At 43.4% G+C, this 19882-nt stretch overlaps 1 long non-coding RNA gene across 1 annotated transcript; it reads right to left on the bottom strand.

Moving 5' to 3' along the window:
• Positions 1–4332: 4332 nt before the first annotated feature.
• On the bottom strand, positions 4333–16146 carry LOC128325755 (uncharacterized). Its single transcript, XR_008307603.1, has 3 exons — positions 16015–16146; positions 8298–8351; positions 4333–4416 (listed from the first exon to the last, which is right to left on the bottom strand). It is a non-coding gene; the product is annotated as an uncharacterized LOC128325755 (long non-coding RNA).
• Between the last annotated feature and the right edge of the window lie 3736 nt (positions 16147–19882).

Below are 19882 nucleotides of genomic sequence, written 5' to 3'. Positions count from 1 at the left end.
TGGATGGGGACTGAAATTTTTGAAAATATTTCCTTTGAAATATAACTTTATTCTAAGTAAGCAGCCTGCTCTGCATTTTGTTGGTTAGGGTTGTCATAACTCGTACTGTACTGGTTGGATCTTGCTTGTAAAGATTAAGCGTTTATATCCTGAATTTATAGAATGTTAACAATATTTGGAGTTGAATTAATCCATGCTAAAAACTCAAATTTCAGCTGAGAAAGGGCCCCAGTATGGTGGTAACCTCTCTCCATTTCAATGTAGTAAATGTCTCAGGTTGTTTAGTGAATTGTAAAATTGTCTTAATTTTACCCCACCATGGTTTTGTTTGATAGTTTTGAATTGCTTACCCAAAATGCAGTCGGTATTGATTCCTTATTCATTTGCTGCTACTCATGATACAGACTTCTCATGTGAGGGTGGGGCAGCTGGAAAGCATTTCCATACCCTTATGGCTTTAGCTTTCTTGGTGAAGTTATATTCTTGAGGGGATCGGGGGGAAGCAGAACTAAATATAGAACTGGAGATATAGGTGACTTGTGTGTACATTGTTCACCAGTTTTGTTTGTTTAGAATATATAGATTCTGCCTCTTTGAAAAAGCACAAGGTGGCTAACAACAAAAAACCCATTAAAATTTAAAAATGAAGTCAAAAAGGCATCTACTAAAATGACACAGCATTTAATACAAATTGAAAGCCACCTTTTTTAAAGGATGGGCGTTCGCCTGCCAGTAGACATAAGGAACAGGAAGTGCAAGACAAATCTCGTGGTGTAGTGGTTAGAGTGCTGGACTAGGACTGGGGAGACCTGAGCTCAAATTCCCATTCAGCCATGATACTAGCTGGGTGACTCTGGGCCAGTCACTTCTCTCTCAGCCTAACCTACTTCACAGGGTTGTTGTGAAAGAGAAACTCACGTATGTAGTACACCGCTCTGGGCTCCTTGGAGGAAGAGCGGGATATAAATGTAATAATAATAATAATAATAATACCATTACCTAGGCATCAATAAGGAAGGTCTGCTCACATGTTCCCACCAAATGATGCTCCAACAAAGGCAGAACATGTAGGCAATGGCCTTTCTCAGATGGCCACTTGGCTTTCTAATTATTCCCAGTGCTGTGATTCAGATATCACCCTTAATTTCCATTATTAGGTTGGAATTTTTTGAAATTAATATCCAGCTCTTTCTCCAAGGAACTCAGAGCAGCATGATGGTTGTCCTCCCTAATCCCCACTACTCTTAGCTTCACAACAACCTGTGGAATGCAAAGATGAAGCTCAATATAATTTGAGTTAGGAACAGGTGGACTGCCCAGAAGTGTAGAAGGTGCTGTTCTTATGACAAGTTATGCTGTTTGTTTTCAGCACTTGTTATTTAGAAAATAGTTCTGATACACTTAAAAAAATTCTGCCTTGATCATTTAGCCCTTGAAGAAAGATTCATATTCTGCAGCAAGCATTGTTGCATGCAGGTGTAAATAAACATACACTTCAGCTTCATGTGAATCATGCTTGAAGTTTCAAAGGGCAGGCTCCTAATGACAGATGCATACTAGCCATTGGCACATGTTCAGGACACTGGGTCTGATGCATAGTTTGAGACTTGGGTGCTATCAGCAGGTAGCACCCATAATTATCTGTCCATAATTGTTACTACAAAAATGTTAAATATTTACATCGTAGATATTTATTTATTTATTTAACAAATTTCTAAACCTCCCAGAACTTACGTCTCTGGGCAGTTCACAATAAAAGCATGATCAAAACAAAATTTAAACATTTGAAAAAAATTAAAAAATTAAAACAAGTTAAAAGTATTAAAACTGTAAATCTAATTAGAAGCCTGGGTGAACAGATGTGTCTTAACTGACCTTTTAAAAGTTGTCAGAGATGGGGAAGCTCTTACTTCAACAGGGAGTGCATTCCAAAGCCTTGGGGCAGCAACAGAGAAGGCCCGTCCCTGAGTAGCCCCCAGACGAGCCAGTGGCAACTGTAGATGAACCTCTCCAGATGATGATGATTACATTTATATCTCACTCTTCCTCCAAGGAGCCCAGAGTGGTGTACTACATACTTTAGTTTCTCTTTCACAACAACCCTGTGAAGTAGGTTAGGCTGAGAGAGAAGTGACTGGCCCAGAGTCACCCAGCTAGTTTCATGGCTGAATGGGGATTTGAACTCGGGTCTCCCCGGTCCTAGTCCAGCACTCTAACCACTACACCACGCTGGCTCTCATGATCTTAATGGGCGGTGGGAATCATAATGAAGAAGACATTCTCTTAAATAATCAGGGTCTATGTGACTTTAAAATCTTCCACTAGACGTGTTTTTGTTCAAAACAACTTGGTTGCCTAGTTGAATATCTTTCTGGGACACGGACATGGCTTCTAATCGCTCTGATCAACCTGGGCTTAAAATCAGAACTAAAGGAAGGACTTCTCATGCTGCTCCCACCTGAAAAAGACAAACTGGCACACTCGGAACCTAGAATAAATGAATGCTGCCTTTCAGTCATAGGCCCCTAGAAGAATCTAATTTCCCATGTAGAGTCAACACAATCACTGGAATAACAAACGGAAGACTTCTGTCTGTGGTCAAATCATTCAGAGAAGCAGGTGGTTTTCCCCGCCTAAGTGGGATTATTACAGCAATGTCATATAGCATATCTACGCTAATATAATTATCAAATGTGAAGCCTGCAGCAGTATGATGGCCATTCCAGTAATAACACAGCTCAACATTCAGGGAAGGGTGATTGAATTAAAGGTCTGTGTTTCCCATTATGAATAAGGGATGAAACCAAAGTGTATGTCAAGAATATAAACCAGTACCAGCAAAGCAGGAAGGTAAAGTGCATTTTTCCCCACTCTCTTGCACTGCATCTTTTGTTTATACCTCTTATCCTAGTGTTTTCTCTAACATATGAAACAGCACAACCTTTGCTATTTTGGTGATTTTAGGATTTGTATTGGGTGGGCAAGCGAAAGTTAGACATCTGGTCTCTGATTGCAGGACCAGAACAGATAAGACTAATATTCTATTTGATTTTCAAATGATCAGTAATCCAACCAGAGTCACTTGATGGATGAACAAGAAAAGCTTGTGTGTGTGTGTGTGTGTGTGTGTGTGAGAGAGAGAGAGAGAGAGAGAGGGGGGGGGTAAAATTCATTTCACCCAATCTCTTTCAATTTGTAGTTCTAGAAATCTAAAATAACTCTTGTGAGGTGAATTCAAAACACGTAACTTTTGTTGTTGTTGTTTACAGAGCACCGCTTTTTCCTGTATCCCTGGCCAACTATAGTAGTAACCCTCAATTCTGAGAGCTTTATCCTCTTCCTTTGAAAGTACAAGAGAACCCTGTTATTTGCAGGGGTTCTGTTCTGTGGGGGAGCCATGGATACTGAATCCATGAATAACGGGGCATTAGAGCAATGGGAAGAGGAAGGTTAGGTTTCTGAGTGCAAAAAATTGGCCGAAAATAATGGGTTTTGTCCCCATTTTTGCCCCAAATCACCTCCAGATGACTCCCCAAAGTTCCCTACTGCACTGAAACCCGACCAGAAATCGCTGAAGGGTAGGGGTTGCTGTGGTTTCAGCCATAAAATGGCTCCTGATCACTACAGCAATCAAAATGGTGGCTGGAAATGACTGAGGTCATTTTTGGCCACCCACGAATACATGGGTTTAACTCTTTATTAGCCGGGGGGGGTGTTTGTGTATTCCGAGGTTGGGTGCTAATTACCCAGCTGTGGATATGCGAATCCATGAGTGCTGGACCCATGAATAGAGTGAGATCCTCCTGTATAGTCAGATGGAATTAAGAAATACTGAAATCATACACTAAACCGCCACTGAAGTATGTCTGACCATATGAGGATTCTGGTCTTCAAAGTCCTCAAATAATGGAAGGATCCTCTTCTCCCATGGCACTGTTGCCTTGATACATCAATCTTACACAAACTTGTTTTGGAATGCCCATCTGAAATGCCACAGATGTGCTTAGCACAACAGTGTTAGGTCTTCTAGCCTTTCATTACTTAGAATTAAAGAATTTAGTTACCAGTAGCTTGGATCCAATGAGTTGCATATAATCCCCCTTATTGCTGCAGTTCCTGTGCCTCCCAAAAGCCATGCTAAAGGATCAGAGGCATGCACTCAGAAGTGGGGTGGGGGTTTGCAGCCAGTGGGAACATCTGCAGAGATCAGTGACCTGCCCACTCCATGCACAAGCAGAAGTGTCTTCTACTTTCAGAGGGAAACTTGATTCCTGCTGTAGTTATAAAATAGAACCCCTACTATAAAGGAAGTTACCTTATACAGAGTCAGACCATTAATCCATCTAGTTTCGTATTGTCTACTCTGACTGACAGCAGCTCTCCAATGTTTCAGGCAGGAGTCTCTCCCAGCCATACCTAGAAGGGAACCTAAGATTTATTGCATGCAGATGCTCTTGCACTGAGCTATGGCCCTGTCCCCAAGGGAAATATTTATAGCTGGTCTTGTGGTAGCAAGCATGACTTGTCCCCTTAGCTAAGCAGGGTCTGCCCTGGTTGCATATGAGTGGGAGACTAGAAGTGTGAGCACTATAAGATATTTCCGTCAGGGGATGGAGCCGCCGTTCTGGGAAGAGCAGAAGGTTCCAAGTTATTCTAAGAAAGATTCCTGGCTGCAACCTTGGAGAAGCCACTGCCGGTCTGTGGAGACAATACTGAGCTAGATAGACCAATGGTCTGACACAGTATATGGCAGCTTCCTATGTTCCATGTTGTCTGCCATCCTAATGCAAACAATGGTAGATCCTGCTTAGCAAAGCAGACAACTCATGTTTGCTACCACAAGACCAGCTCTCCTTAAAATATTTTAATTCAGATCAGTTAATGCTTGATACTTAAACTTATTGCCCAAATTTATTTGACTATTACTTTTGTCCAATAATGAATTAGGTATTTTTGTTAAGCACATCATCCTCTTTGATTCCCCACTAGAATTTTTCATTTGGTGTCTTGCACTCTGTTCACTTAATTTGTGTGCCCTGTCATATGCTATGTGCACTTCCTTGCAATCTACAACTTAAATATGGTTGCTTTCTACATATGACATAAGTGCATTTCCCTCAGGCTCTGTCTTGTTTTATAACTGGGTTTGTTTTGTAAAGTCACAACTAAATGAACTACTGGCAGGTATATTTCTGTTCAGGTGAAAACCATGATGTATTTTATCTGTATCTATCTTAGCTGATTGCTGGGTTTTTTCAAATGAATAGAATTGAACTCAACGCTCAAAACTTAACAGTTTTGTGTGCTAGCTTAGTTACTCTGAGATAGCATGCATTACTGCTTCAGTTATCCTTTGGGCCAAGCTGGATGTCCTGTAAAACAATTGCCTGACTTGAAACGTGCCAAACCAAATTGTTCTGAAATTTTCTCTGCCTTTGACTTGTGCCTAGGGCATTCTCCACCTGGGAGCAAATTGCTGTCTGGTCAGTCCCCAGCTGTTTGAGTTGTGCTAAAAGGCAGGCCTCTGCTGCCTTACTGTGCATTACAAATGGAAAGGATGATCTGTGTTGACTATTCAGATGAGTCAGCCTACTAACTTAACCGCTAAATGGTGCTGCTTTCTCTTCGGAAGGTGATTTGAGATGGATTTTACTCTCTACTGCTTGACAGTTGTGAGAAGATATTGATATCCTGTGCTGTATTTGCACTGAGCAAGAATGACTATTGAATATGGACGGCTTCACATGTCACACCGAACCTGAAGAGTGGAGAAGCCAAAGCCCTAGGAATATGCACACACCCAATTTCCAATGTCAGAAAGGACATGCTGAGATTGGATATTATTATTATTATTATTTATTATTACATTTATATCCCGCTCTTCCTCTAAGGAGCCTGGAGCAGTGTACTACATGCTTAAGTTTCTCTTTCACAACAACCCTGTGAAGTAGGCTAGGCTGAGAGAGAAGTGACAGGCCCAGAGTCACCCAGCTAGTCTCATGGCTGAATGGGGATTTGAACTCGGGTCTCCCCGGTCCTAGTCCAGCACTAACCACTACACCACGCTGGTGGTGGTGGTGATATAAGAGCATAATAGTCCTCCTGGATCAGGCCTTAGGCCTATCTAGTCTGGCATCCTGTTTCACACAGTGGCCCACCTGATGCCTCTGAGAAAGCCCACAGACAAGCGGTGGATGAGGGCATGCCCTCTCTCCTACCTACTCCCCTGCAACTGGTATTTAGAGGTATCTTTCTCTGAGACTGGAAGTGGCCTATAGCCATCAAGACTAGTCACCACTGATAGACCTGTCCTCGATGAATTTGCCTAAGCCCCTTCTAAAGCCATCCAAGCCTAGTGGTCATCACCACATCCCATGGCAGAGAATTCCATAGATTGTGTTGTGTGGAAAACTACTTTTGCTGGGCCTAAATTTCCTGGCCTTCAGTTTCATGGGATGACCCCTGGTTCTAGTATTGTGAGAGAGGGAGAAAGATTTCTCTCTCTACTCCGTACATAATTTTATAAACCTCTATTGTCTCACCATAGTTGCCTCTTTTCCAGACTATAAAACTTCCATGTTTTGTAGCCTTACCTCCATTAGGAAGGTGATCCAGGCCTTTGATCATCCTGGTTGCCCTCGTCTTCACCTCTTCAAGTTCTGCAGTGTCCATCATATGAATCCACCAGTCTGGCACACATTCTATCCTATTTGCGGTACAGAACTTTAAAGTAGTGCAGGGGAAGAGCAACTGACCCTATCCAACCCCAGCACAGCCTTGCTCCAGTAGCTGCTGGTGGTATATGCCTTATGTTTCTTTTTAGATTGTGAGCTCTTTGAGGACGGGACCATCTTATTTATATATTTTTCTATGTAAACTGTTGAAGAGCAGTATATAAATATCCATAGTAGTAGAACCCAACTTCTGTCATTCACTTCAAATCTCAGAAACATCAGGTTCTGTACCGCACATAGAGCAGAGATGGGCATGTCATATAAACCCACCAGTCTTGATGTGTCCTTCCTAATACCAGAAGTAGGATGTGTGCATTCCTGGGGCTTCATCTGCTCTGCTAAACGCTAGGTTCAGCACTATGTGTAAAGCTACCCTGGTGCAAAGCTAGGCATCTATTTGAGGGGAGGGGAATTACTCTTTATGTGGGTGTAATTCATCCTATTAATACAGCAGTAGGAACATAGGAAGCTGCCATATATGGAGTCAGACCATAGGTCCATCTAGCTCAGTATTGTCTACACAGACTGGCCATGGCTTCTCCAAGGATGCAGGCAGGAATCTCTCTCAGCCCTATCTTGAAGATGCCGGGGAAGGAACTTGGAACCTTCTGCTCTTCCCAGTGCAACTCCATCCCCATTCATATGCAACCAGGATGGACCCTGCTTAGCTAAGGGGACAAGTCATTCTTGCTACCACAAGACCAGCTCTCCATACTCTTGCATTAGAGTCTTTGTGGTTCTAATAATAGACTTTATTTAGCTGCCCCATAACAAAATTGCTCTCTGGGTGGCTCACAAGACATTAAAACATCCAATTAAAACACACACTGTACAAAACTATTTAAAATCAATTTTAAAAGCCTGAGTGAACAGAAAAGATCTTCACCTGGCATCTAAAAACAAAGTGATGGTCCCTATAAGCCTCACAAGGGAGGCTGTTCCATAAATGGGGTTTGACCACTGAAAAGGCCCTCTCTCTCATTTTGCAGGGGTGCTCAGAGCATGGCCTGCCAAGAAGGTCTAAATAGGGACATGTGGGGCAAGGTGCTCACTCAGGTAACCCGGACTCAATCCGTTTAAGGCTTTAAAGGTTAAAACCAGCACTCTGAATTTCTCCTGGAAATAGAATTGGAGCTAGTGCAGCTGATAAAGCACTGGCATAATATAATTGAAGTGTTCAGTCCAACTCAATAATATTGCAGCCCTATTTTGTACCAACTGTCGTTTCTGTACCATTTTCAAAGGCAGCCCCATGTAAAATGCATTGCAGTAGTCTAAGCGAGAGGCTACCACAGCATGAGTAACTGTGGCCAAGCTGTCTCTGTCCAGGTAAGTTTGCAGTTGGCGTATCAGCTGAAACTTATAAAAGGTCCTCTGAGCCACAGAGGCCACTTGAGCCTCTAGTGACAGTGCTGGATTGATGAGCACCCCCAAACTGCAAACCTGGTCCTTCAGGGGGAGTGCAACCCTGTCTAGAACAGGCTGAACATCTTTCACCCGGGCAGCGGAACCACTGGCCAACAGTACTTTGGTCTTGTCTGGATTGAGTTGCAACTTGCTCACCCTCATCCAGTCCATCCAGGCACGGATTCCAGACTGTCACAGCCTCACCTGCATCTGTTGAAAGAGAGAGAACTTCTTTTATTCCATCACTGCCACAGAATAGGCTCAATCACGACCGCTAACCTGTGTCCACTCACTCACTCACTCACTCACTCACCCTGAGCTTTTCTCTTTTCTCCACTTGCATAGCAGCCCTCTCCCAGCTTGCTTCCTTGCCCTCAGCTCAGCTGTATACCAAGGCACTGCAGTCCTACCCTACTTGCAGGCACAAAATACTATTTTCCTCGGAGGGCATCATGAATGTCACCTTGCTCTCTGCTTGAGTTTAAACAGATGCAGAAGCTGGAGTCTTGGATTTCAAACCTGAATGTCTTGCATGTTTGGGGATGGAAAACTTGTGCATGCCCACTGTGATTGTTACTCTAAAAATAAACATCAGGTTTAGTCCTGCTGGATTGCAGTTCATCTAGTCAGCATCTTGTTTCAAACAGAAGCCATCTGTCTGCTTTTGTGAATCCTATGAGCAAGGCTTAAAGGCAACTGCCTCTCATCCTGGTTATAAGTCTCCAGCATCTGGAAGGTATACTGCCTTAGACCACAGAAGCTCCGCTTGGCTGTTATGGCCAATAGCTATTGATAGGGCTTAAAGGCCATCTAAGGCAGTGGTTGTTAACTGCATAAACTACACACTGAGCCCTTTCTCGCAATCATGTGAGAGGGCTTCAGGGTGGGCGGCGGGGAAGGCAGCAGCAGCTTGCCTGAGCTCACCTCAGGCAATCCAGCTGCAGGCCCTGGGAGGGTTACGGCACCTGATCCCACACAGCCAGACGCTCCGCTGCTTCCCCCGGCAGCATGGAGGTTGGGACGTTTTGTCCTGGCCCCGGAACTCCCATAATGCACTGCTCACTTGTGTGGTGCATAGTGGTGATACCCTCAGTGAGAGACAGGTGCCCGTCAGTGCTGCAGCATTGGCTGAAAGTAACTGGCACTGCACGCCATCCAGAAAATGGGGCGAAGGGAGCACTCACTCCCTTAACCTCGGTTAGGAGGTGGGCTCCCTAGGTGAGTTAGTCACTACAGCATCTCTGGGATCAGGCACAATCCTGGTGGTTTTCTTAGCTCAGTCTTGGCTGTATGTGAGAACAGCCTCATAGTGTGTGAAAGTTCCTCTATCCAGAACCCACTGCCAATGTACTCCATTGGTGGACTCCTATTGAGAAAAATCCTATTCATTTTTCCATGCCACTTACTAGTTTGGGCTATGTTATGATATGGCTGTTCAATCCCCGCTATTCAAATAGGGTTTGTTTATGTGGTATGGGGGCCCTGCCTTTTGGGAACTACAAGCCCCATTAGTCATACAGAACTCATTGTATGTCTCTTGGATTCTGGCCGTAGTTTTCACCCTGTACTACCGTCTGTGACAAGTTTAGTATTTTTTTCCCCCTTATGTAATGTACATTCTTATTCTAACTGAATACAGGCAGCTGCTGTTCTAATAAGGCCTGCACAACTGATGGACTACAAGCGGAATGCAGCTCACCAGCTAAGATGGTGACCCACCGAATGCTTGATAAACTTTCTTTCTTTGCTGACTTGGTGGGATTCTAAAAGCATGGAGGCTGTCAGTCTGACAGGCCACTCACCATCTATAGTGGTTAGATGAGGGGCAGGCAAGCTCTGGCATAAATTGTGGCTGGGGGTGATGGGAGTTGGCGCTCAACAGCTGGAGTGTCAAAAGTTGCCAACCCCTGGGCTGGAGTATGTTCTGCTTGAAGGCTAAATATTGAACAGACCTGTACTAATTGCATGTGGAGGATGAGTCTGCAAACCATCAATACCTTGCCCCAGCTTTGCAACCTCCTTAATACCTGCACTGCAAACAGGCAGTAACAATTTTGATCTTGATTCTTTTCCTAGCACCTTTGACTTTGTTCCCCAGACTATGTATTACCTATGTGTTTTGTCTCACCTAATGTATCCTATATAGAGGGGTATGGTGTTGCAAATACTAGGAGACTAAAGATAGACTGGCTTGCTTAACAGGCCAGGATATTAGCTTGATGGTTCATCAGTGGGTGCTAACCACAAATGTTCTCCTGATAGATAAGAATCTCTCTCCAGCCTTGGAATGTATTACCCATTAGAGTCTGGGAAGGCCAGACCTTGCCACTAGTAGGGTGTGTGTCTCAAACTATTTGGTAGCTAGCCATTGCAATTTGCCCCCCCACCCCACCCCACCCCCACACACGCAAGTCCTTCTATGCTGACTTATCATGGTGGGAGGGTGTTCCTGGGAGGGATGAACCAAGTACGCCAGGAGGTATACTTCCAGTAGGGTCACCCAAAATGCGAAGATTATCCCAGATGCCCAGCTAAAGCAAGCAGGCACCTATATCAGGCAGCAGTGATATAGGAAGGTGCTGGAGGCAGACAATCATTTCAGTGGCAATGACAATGGCATCATTTCATACAGCACAGGAGAAGGCAATGGCAAACAACTCCTGTATTTTACCAAGAAAACCACATGGATAGACAAAATAGAATGATTGGTGATGTAGTCCTGGATGATGAGCCTCTCAGGTTGGATGGTACTTAACATGTTATTGAGGAAGAGCTGAGGATCTCTGAGTACTGATGGTGTTTATGACAGTTAGATTAAAACCTTTTGGACATCTAGTGGCTGATGCTGCCATGTGGGAAAAGAAAATCTGAAGCTGTAAAGACAGAATTACAATGGGAACCTGGAAAGAAAGAAGCATGAATATGGGAAAGCTCGACACAGTGAAAGATGAAATGAATCGACTGCAGATTGACATCTTGGGCATCAGTGAATTAAAATGGACTGGAATGGGACACTTTCAGTCAGAAAATCATACCGTTTACTACTCAGGACATGAAAAACAAAGAAGGAATGGTGTTGCTTTCATAGTCAGGAAGGATATAGCAATGACAGTAGTTGGGTACAATGCCGTCAGTGACAGACTAATATCAATTGGATTTCGTGGACAACCTTTTAACATGGCAGTTTAAGTCTATGCCCCAATGACTGATGCAGAAGAAGAAGAAGAAGTTGATGAGCTTATAATCAAGTTCAATCTGAAATTGACAAAACATGCAAACAAGATGCGCTGTTGGTGGTTGGAGACTAGAATGCCAGTTGGAAATGGTAAGGAGGAAAACACAGTTGGACTATATGGCCTAGGAAACAGAAATTAAGCAGAATGACTTATTAGTTCATGTCAAGCCCATGATCTCTTCATTGCTAACACATTCTTCAAACAACCAAATTGGTGCCTATACACATGGACATCACCAGATGGAGTACACAGAAATCAAATTGATTACATTATTGGTCAAGGAGGTGGAAGAGCTCAGTTATAACAGCAAAGATGTGGCCGGGGGCCGATTGTGGAACAGATCACAAAGTGCTAATGTGCAAGTTCCAACTCAAGCTAAAGTGGAAAAACAAAGCTATCCAGTTTCCATGATATGATCTTGAGAATGTACCCACCATTTTCAAGGAGAACTTCAGGAACCGCTTTGAAGTTCTGAACCTCATTGATAGGGAACCAGAGGAACTGTGGAATGAAGTCAAAGAAGTTGTTAAGGATGAATGTGAAAAGAGACTGCCAAAGACCAAGAAACAGAAGAAAGCAAAATGGATGTCAGAACAGACAGTGGAAATTGCCAAGAAGAGGAGAGTCAAAGATAAATACCTCATGAAGGAACTTAATAGGGAATTTCAGAAAGCTGTTAAAGACAAGGAGCAGTACTACAATGACATCTGTAAAGACCTTGAGGATGGAAATAGACACGGAAAAACAAGCAACGTTTTCCAAAAGATCTCTGAACTCAGAAGGAGGTTCCAACCTCGAATTGGTATGTTAAAGGATGCCAAAAGACAGATAGTAACTGATTCAGAGAAGTTCAAGCAGAGATGGAAGAGTGTACTGAAAATCTGTACAGCAGGGACGTCAACATTCGAGATACTGTAGAAGATATTCCCTACTTGCAAGAACTTCTAGTACGGGAAGATGAAGTTAGAGCAGCACTCCGGTCATTACCAGTTGGAAGGCTACAGGAATTGATGCAATAGCTACAGAAATATGGCAGGCAACAGAAGAATAATCAGTCAAGGCTCTAACCAAACTCTGCCAGTAAATTTGTAGAATGACACAGTGGCCAGCAGATTGGAAGAGTTCAGTCTACATACCCATACCAAAGAACAGATTGCGCAAACCACCGCACAATATCCTTAATTTCACATGCTAGCAAAATAATGCTCAGGATCATCCAATGCTGATTAGAGCCCTACATGGGAAGGGGAATGCAGGATGTTCAAGATGGTTTCAGAAAAGGTCAAGGAACATTATTGCTAATGCATGCTGGATAACAGAGAAAGCCAAAGAATACCAAAAAGAAGTCAATATATGCTTTATTGACTTCAGAAAAGGCTTCGATTGCATCGACCATGTCAAGTTGTGGAATATCCTTAGGAAAATGGGTGTCCCAGAACATCTCCTTGTTCCCATGAGAAACCTATACACAGGACAGGAAGCCACAGTCCAGATAGAACACAGTGAAACATACTGGTTCCAGATCAGTATGGGAGTAAGACAAGGCTGTTTACTTTCTCCTTACTTATTCAATTTATATGCTAAACATATACTGAGAGAAGCTGAACTGGAAGAAGATGAGCGTAGTTTTAAAAGGAGGAAGAAACATCAATAACCTGCGCTACACTGATGACACCACTCTGATAGCTGAGAATGTGGATGATCTGCAAGCTCTAGTAATGAAAGTCAAAGGGCACAGTGAAAAAATGAGACTATGACTAAATGTAAAGAAGACTGAACTAATGACAACAGGTACAGCAACCAGCCTCAGAATTGACAATGAAGACATTGAAGAGTATAGTTTCTGTTTTCTAGGATCAACCATCAACAGTAGTAAAATATCAAGCTGTCAAGAAATACGCTGCAGACTAGCACTTGGAAGGGTTGCAATGAAGGTGGAAAGGATATTCAGATGCCGTGACGTGTCTATACCTACAAAGATTAGAATCGTTCAGACAATGCTTTTCCCCGTGACACTCTATGGATGCGAACGCTGGACTCTGAAGAAGCAAGATAGAAAAAGTATTGACGCTTTTGACCTTTGGTGCTGGAGAAGACTTTTGAGGATACCATGGACAGCCAGGAAAGCAAACAATTGGATCCTAGAACAAATCAACCCAGAATTTTCACCCGAGGCACAAATGACCAGGTTCAAACTATCATACTTTGGACACATTATGTGAAGATTCAGCTCCCTTAAGAAGTCCATAATGCTGGGAAAAACTGAAGGAAAGAGAAGATAACCAGCGGCAAGGTGGATGGACTCGATTACGACAGCAATGATTGCACCACTAAAGCGACCTTAAAGGCCAAGTTGAAGACAGACCATCTTGGAGAGAATCTATGTGATCACTAAGAGTCGACACCAACTTGACGGCACTTAACCAATCAATTGCAATATGAATTTGGGAAGAAAGATGGAGAGCACAGAGCTGTGTGGTGGCTAATGGTGAAATGCCTTCAGATACAAGTGTGCTCTGTGGGAATCTGATGCCGGTCTGGCAGATTTCCCATTGTATGTTTGCTTCCAATTTGCTGTGCTTGTATATTTGTAAACAAAACTTCGCCAAGTACTTAGCGTATTATCTCCTCCAAAGGAAATTAAACCAGGTAATGCCCCTAAAATTGTTGGTGGAAGAAAACCTGTAATTCAGGACAACTATTTTAAGGAACACTTTTGAAATAGATTTGTATGCTCATTCAACTTATCAATGGAATGCTATTGGACTTCTAATGTGCTCTAAAATGGCATACTTGGAAGCTTGGTGAAGGAATCTCTGTTCATATAGGAAGGAAACCCACTGCATCACCACAGAGTAGAGCTATATTAGTCTTTCCTGATCCCTGTTTAAAAATAAATTATAGGATATTGCCTGTACAGCAAGGTAAGTAAAAGTTATATCTTGATACAAGAAGTCGTTACTCTTCAACTCTATACTTTGTATTTGTGTCCTAACAAGAACATTTTTCATATTGTCTTGTCATTCAAAATGCTTAGGGTAGCATCCACAGTGACACCCATGGAAGAAGCTGTTGTGATGCTCCACAACATTGTGCAACTGCTAGTGCAAGAACCACCACCAGTGGTAGAAGGGTTTGTGTAACAAGTCTTTAGCTGTTTCACAACATCTGCTAGTGCGAGAGTAATCTCTGTTCTGGAAAAGTTTTCTCCGTCCCTCATACTGCTTTTGCACAAGCAGAAGGATGTATTGCTAGCAGCAGACACTTCTGGACATCTCTCAATGTTAAGTGATGGAAATGGCAGGTACAGTTGTCTTCAAACAGGCTCTTCTAGTTGTGCACAAGTCTTGGCTTACAAATGTTTTTGAAGCATGCATTCAACAGACAGTAACACTGGAAATAAACCACCTGTTTGCATCAATGGCTATTCATTAAGTGTTAAACCTATTAACGCACCCACTACTGGTGCAATGTGTTTAAGTTAGAAATTTGGTGGTTTAGCTCCAGGGACTCTCACACACAGCAGGCTTTACCTTGAGTTTACAGGGAGGCTTTACTGCAAACTTGAAGCTGTCCCCACCAAATGACACAAATAGTTGATTTTTTAAAACCCTGGATATAAACCAGGTTACACCCTAACACGCAGTGAAAAACCTGAATTGTGTGTGAACTGGTCTGCTCCCCAATAACTCTCAGGGACTTCAGGATAAATCTGGCTGATATGTGAACGCACTTCCTCCATTCCAGAGGAGATGCAAGCTAAAGGGCTTTAAAGGCCCTGTGTGAAAAACTTTCATGCGAAATGTGGCTGTGTGTTTGCAGGACTTAACCTTAAGGGTGGCTTTGGACTTCTGCACTAGGTTCCTATTTCCTGACAAAGGATAAAACATTCTGAACATCATACAACTTGCCCCAAATCAGGCCAAAAATATGCTCTTATTAACAAGGAGATAGGATTGTTTGGTGGTTGAAGGTAGAAACTTCTGTAGGCAGGTGATGGATACATAAACTTTCATTAAACAGTTTTTTAAAAATAAAAACTGTTATAGCAAACCTATAAGCTTGGTTTGGTGTGGTGAAATGTTCTTTGATTATGGAATTTTGGATTTAATAAATCAAGATTTCTGGAATCCTGTTTCTCAAGGAGAAGAACTTGCAATTCAATAAACAAGCTGATTCTCATTGTTCAGGTGGGGAATATAGGCTTATTCAGCAATACAACAAACTGGTTTCAAAATCAAGTTTTTCACCACTGTAGATTGAAAACTTAAAGGATATAACATTTCAAATAAGTGCTTTCTGGTTTGTGCTGTCTACTGGTAGAAGGGAAGCTATACTTTCCGGATATGTAAATGAGTTTGATACAAATTGGAAGGAAAATTCTCTACTCTTATGTGGTGCATGGAACAGTGTCTCATCTTTAGATCCTTCCTGGAAGCAAGTTCTTCAGACAAAGAAGAGTAGCGTGTGCCAGCTGCTTCTGGAACCACTTCCGGCCACTCTCCCACCCTTAAAGTGCAACCCCCCTCCGCCATCGAGCCACCCGGTGTGGTTCCGTGCATATACTTAACGCTCAGTGCAAAGAGTTCTTGGTTCTCATAGAACAAGTGCGTTCCCTTGAAGCCAAGGTGACTGACCTGGAAAAGCTCAAGGAGGCAGAGAGGTGTGTGGATGAGACCCTCAGGGATGTCGTAGAGGCATCTCACTCCCAGGCTGATGGCGCTTCTGCTGTCACGGAGAATGAGGGTCTCAAGGAAGGAGGACATCAGTCTGAGGAAGAGGGAAACACTTGCTTAATAGGGACCCCTTTCTTGGGTGATGCGCCCATATCCTCTAGCACAGAGGATACTCCTCCAGGGGGAGGAGGCCTCTTAGTGGGTGATTCTATCATTAGAGGCATAGAGCGATGGGTCTGTGACCCACGTGTAGACAGCATGGTTACTTGTCTGCCTGGTGCAAAGGTTGTGGATGTCACGCTGCATCTAGGTAGGCTGTTGGGCAGTGCTGGGAAGGAGTCAGCTGTCATGGTGCACATTGGCACCAAAGATGTTGGGAAACACAGTTGGGAGGTCCTGGAAGCCAAATTTAGGCTGCTAGATAGCATACTGAAGTCCAGGACCCCCAGGGTAGTGTTCTCTGAAATGCTACCTGTCCCACACGCACAGACAGCGAGACAGGCAGAGCTGAGGGGTCTCAAGGCATGGATGCGATGGTGGTGCCGGGGGGAGGGGTTTAGATTCATTAGGCACTGGGATACATTTTGGAGAAAGCAAAGCCTGTACAAAAGGGATGGACTCCACTTGAACCAAAATGTAACCAGTCTGCTGGCGTTAAAAATCAAGAAGGTCGCAGAGCAACTTTTAAAATGACGCCTGGGGGATTGCTGGCATCATTATGAGGATTAGCATTCATAACATTATGAGGTCTGAAAGGAAATGTGTTACTAGGGACATCCTATCGCCCTCCGGATCAAAGCGCTGAGAGTAACCTGGAGTTGGAGAAACAAATAAGAGAGGCGTCAAAGAGAGACAGGGCAGTAATAATGGGTGACTTTAACTACCCACACATAGACTGGATAAATTCACATTCAGGTAATGAGAGAGAGTCCAAATTTCTAGATGTGCTTAAATGACTGTGCCTTAGAACAGTTAGTTGTGGAACCAACCAGAGAACGTAAGAACAGCCCTGCTGGATCAGGCCCAAGGCCCATCTAGTCCAGCATCCTGTTTCGCATAGTGGCCCACCAGATGCTGCTGGAAGCCACAGGCAGGAGTTGAGGGCGTGCCCTCTCTCCTGCCATTACTCCCCTGCAACTGGTACTCAAAGGCATCCTGCCTCTGAGAGATGGCGACTTTGTATTTAATTCTGTGTGGTGCCCGGGACCTGGTGTGAGGTGTCAGAGTTGCTGAACCATTGGGTAGCAGTGATCATAGTGTGATCCAATTCAGCGAGTGGAGAATTGTCAAGGAACTCCAACACATATGTGTTGGACTACAGAAGAGGAAACTTCTCAAAAATGAGGGGATGTGTAAGAAAGAAGTTGAAAGGGAAAATCAGGAGGGTCAAATCACCCCAGAAAGCATGGAACTTATTTAAAACCACAGTTCTAGAAGCGCAGTTGGAATGTATACCAAGAAAGAGGAAAGATACCACCAAGTTCAGGAGGATGCCAGCATGGCTAACAAGTAGAGTTAGGGAAGCTATAAAAGAGAAGAAGATTTCCTTCAGAAAATGGAAGTTCTGCCCAAATGAAGAGAACAGGAAGGAACATAAACTCTGGCAAAAGAAATGCAAGGACACAATAAGGGATGCAAAGAGAGAGTTTGAAAAGCATATAGCTAGAAGTGTCAAGGGGAATAACAAAAACTTCTTTAAATATATCAAAAGTAGAAAACCCGCGAGGGAGGCAGTTGGACCCTTGGATGATAAGGGTGTGAAAGGGATTATTGAGGAGGATAAGGAGATTGCAGAGAAGCTAATTGAGTTCTTTGTATCTGTCTTCACAGCAGAGGATACTGACCATATACCCTCTCCAGAATTGAGCTTTTCAGGTTTAGTGGCTGAGGAACTGGGTGAATTTGAGGTGACAAGAGCAGATGTTCTAAACTGTCTTGAAAAGCTAAAAATTAACAAATTACCAGGGCCAGATGGCATCCACCCAAAACTTCTGAAGGAACTCAAATGTGAAATTGCCAATTTCCTAGCAAAAATATATAACTTGTACCTACAATCAGGCTCTGTACCAGAGGACAGGAAAGTAGCCAATGTGACTCCAATTTTCAAGAAGGGATCTAGTGGGGATCCGGGAAATTACAGGCCGGTCAGCTTAACTTCAGTGCCGAGTAAATTGATGGAAAGCATACTTGAGGACAAAATAGTTAAGCATATAGAAGAACAGGCCTTGTTGAAGGAGAACCATCACTCAGGGGTGTATCTAGGGTGGGGCAGGTAGGGCACGTGCCCTGGGCGCACCTGAAGGAGGCGCCATCTTTCAAAATTAATTTTTTTTAAATGGCTACCGAAAACAAAACGGCCACCGCACATGCTCAAATGGCCTCTGTGAGGCCCTAGGCCATGCCAGGCCTCTCAGAGGTGATTTGAGCATATGCTGTGGCCATTTTGTTCTCAGCGGCCATTTTAAAAAAAAATATTTTAAAAAATGGCCACTGCACATGCTCAAATCGTCCCTGCAAGGCCCTATAGGCCAGCGGGGGGAGGGGGAACCTTTGAAGACCCCCCCATGGCCTTTAGGAAGCTCCTTGAAGGGGCTACAGGTAAATTAAAAAAAACAAAACCATTAATATAATATAAGTCACTATACACATATTCAGTTTGGCACTATGTACAGAGAATCAGGGCTTGTGAATATTGAACCAAAGCTTATGAGCTAGGATTATATTCATTAGCTCTTATTTTGCTTCTTGTGATAAGTGAGTTAAATGTGATGTCTTAATAATACGGCTTTTATTGGTGAGTTTGTCTTTGAATCAGTGTGAAATCCTTAGTATTAAGGCCCACTGGGAGTTTCTTGCTCTCTCTCTCATTTTAACTGTCTTTCTGAAATACTAGAATATATTCCAAGCAGTGACGCAGTTTACTCTGCATATCCTTTAATTATTTTCAGAGTATCTGGGAAAAATCAAATTCTCCATTTATTTTTTAAATTTATGTAATAGTGATGCTACAATGCATAGTATAGAATAAGACAGGCACTTCTGTTTCATTTTCCAAGTACACCTCCACATAGTATTTGGGTATTTCATGAGCCCCAGCATACTGAAATTTGTAGTTTTCCAGCATTTCCAGGTCTGGCTACATCCACTGCTAAATAGTTCTTGAAATATTAAGATTAACAAGCTTGACTTGTATTTTTCAGCTGATATTATAGTAAAGTTATCTGAAAGATGGGTATCAGATGTTCGGACAAGGGGCACAATTTCAGTGCTTGTCCTAAGCACTATTTTCCCTAGATACACCTCTGCCAGCATGGCTTCTTCAAGGGAAAGTCTTGCCTCACTAACATTTGGAGTTCTTTGAGAGTGTCAACAGGCATGTGGATAATGGTGATCTGGTTGACATAGTATACTTGGACTTCTAAAAAGCTTTTGATAAAGTTCCCCACCAAAAGCTCTTGAGTAAACTTAGCAGTCATGGAATAAGGGATGTGTGGATTGGTAACTGGTTGAAGGAAACAGAGAGTAGGAATAAATGGACTGTTTTCACAATGGAGGTAGGTAGGAAATGGGGTGTCCCAGGCAGGCGCGTAACAACGATAGGGCAAGGGGAGACAGTTGTCTGGGGGCCCCACTGCCTGGAGGGGCCCCCCAGAGGCACCTCACGTGACTCCCCATTGCCCCCTGCCCAGCCCCAAGGCCCCTCAGCCACTTGCCCTGTTCGCCGTCTCTCCAGCTTGTTCTCCTGGCCCGCAATGGAGGCAGCAGGCAAGCTGCAAAGAGCTCCTTTTCTCCCGCCTCTCAGCTGATCGGCGGGTGGGCGGGGCTTCAA

Source organism: Hemicordylus capensis, chromosome 5 (assembly GCF_027244095.1).
Source record: "Hemicordylus capensis ecotype Gifberg chromosome 5, rHemCap1.1.pri, whole genome shotgun sequence".
In the NCBI taxonomy this organism is placed as follows: domain Eukaryota; kingdom Metazoa; phylum Chordata; class Lepidosauria; order Squamata; family Cordylidae; genus Hemicordylus; species Hemicordylus capensis.
This window is presented reverse-complemented; position numbering and strand designations above follow the sequence as displayed.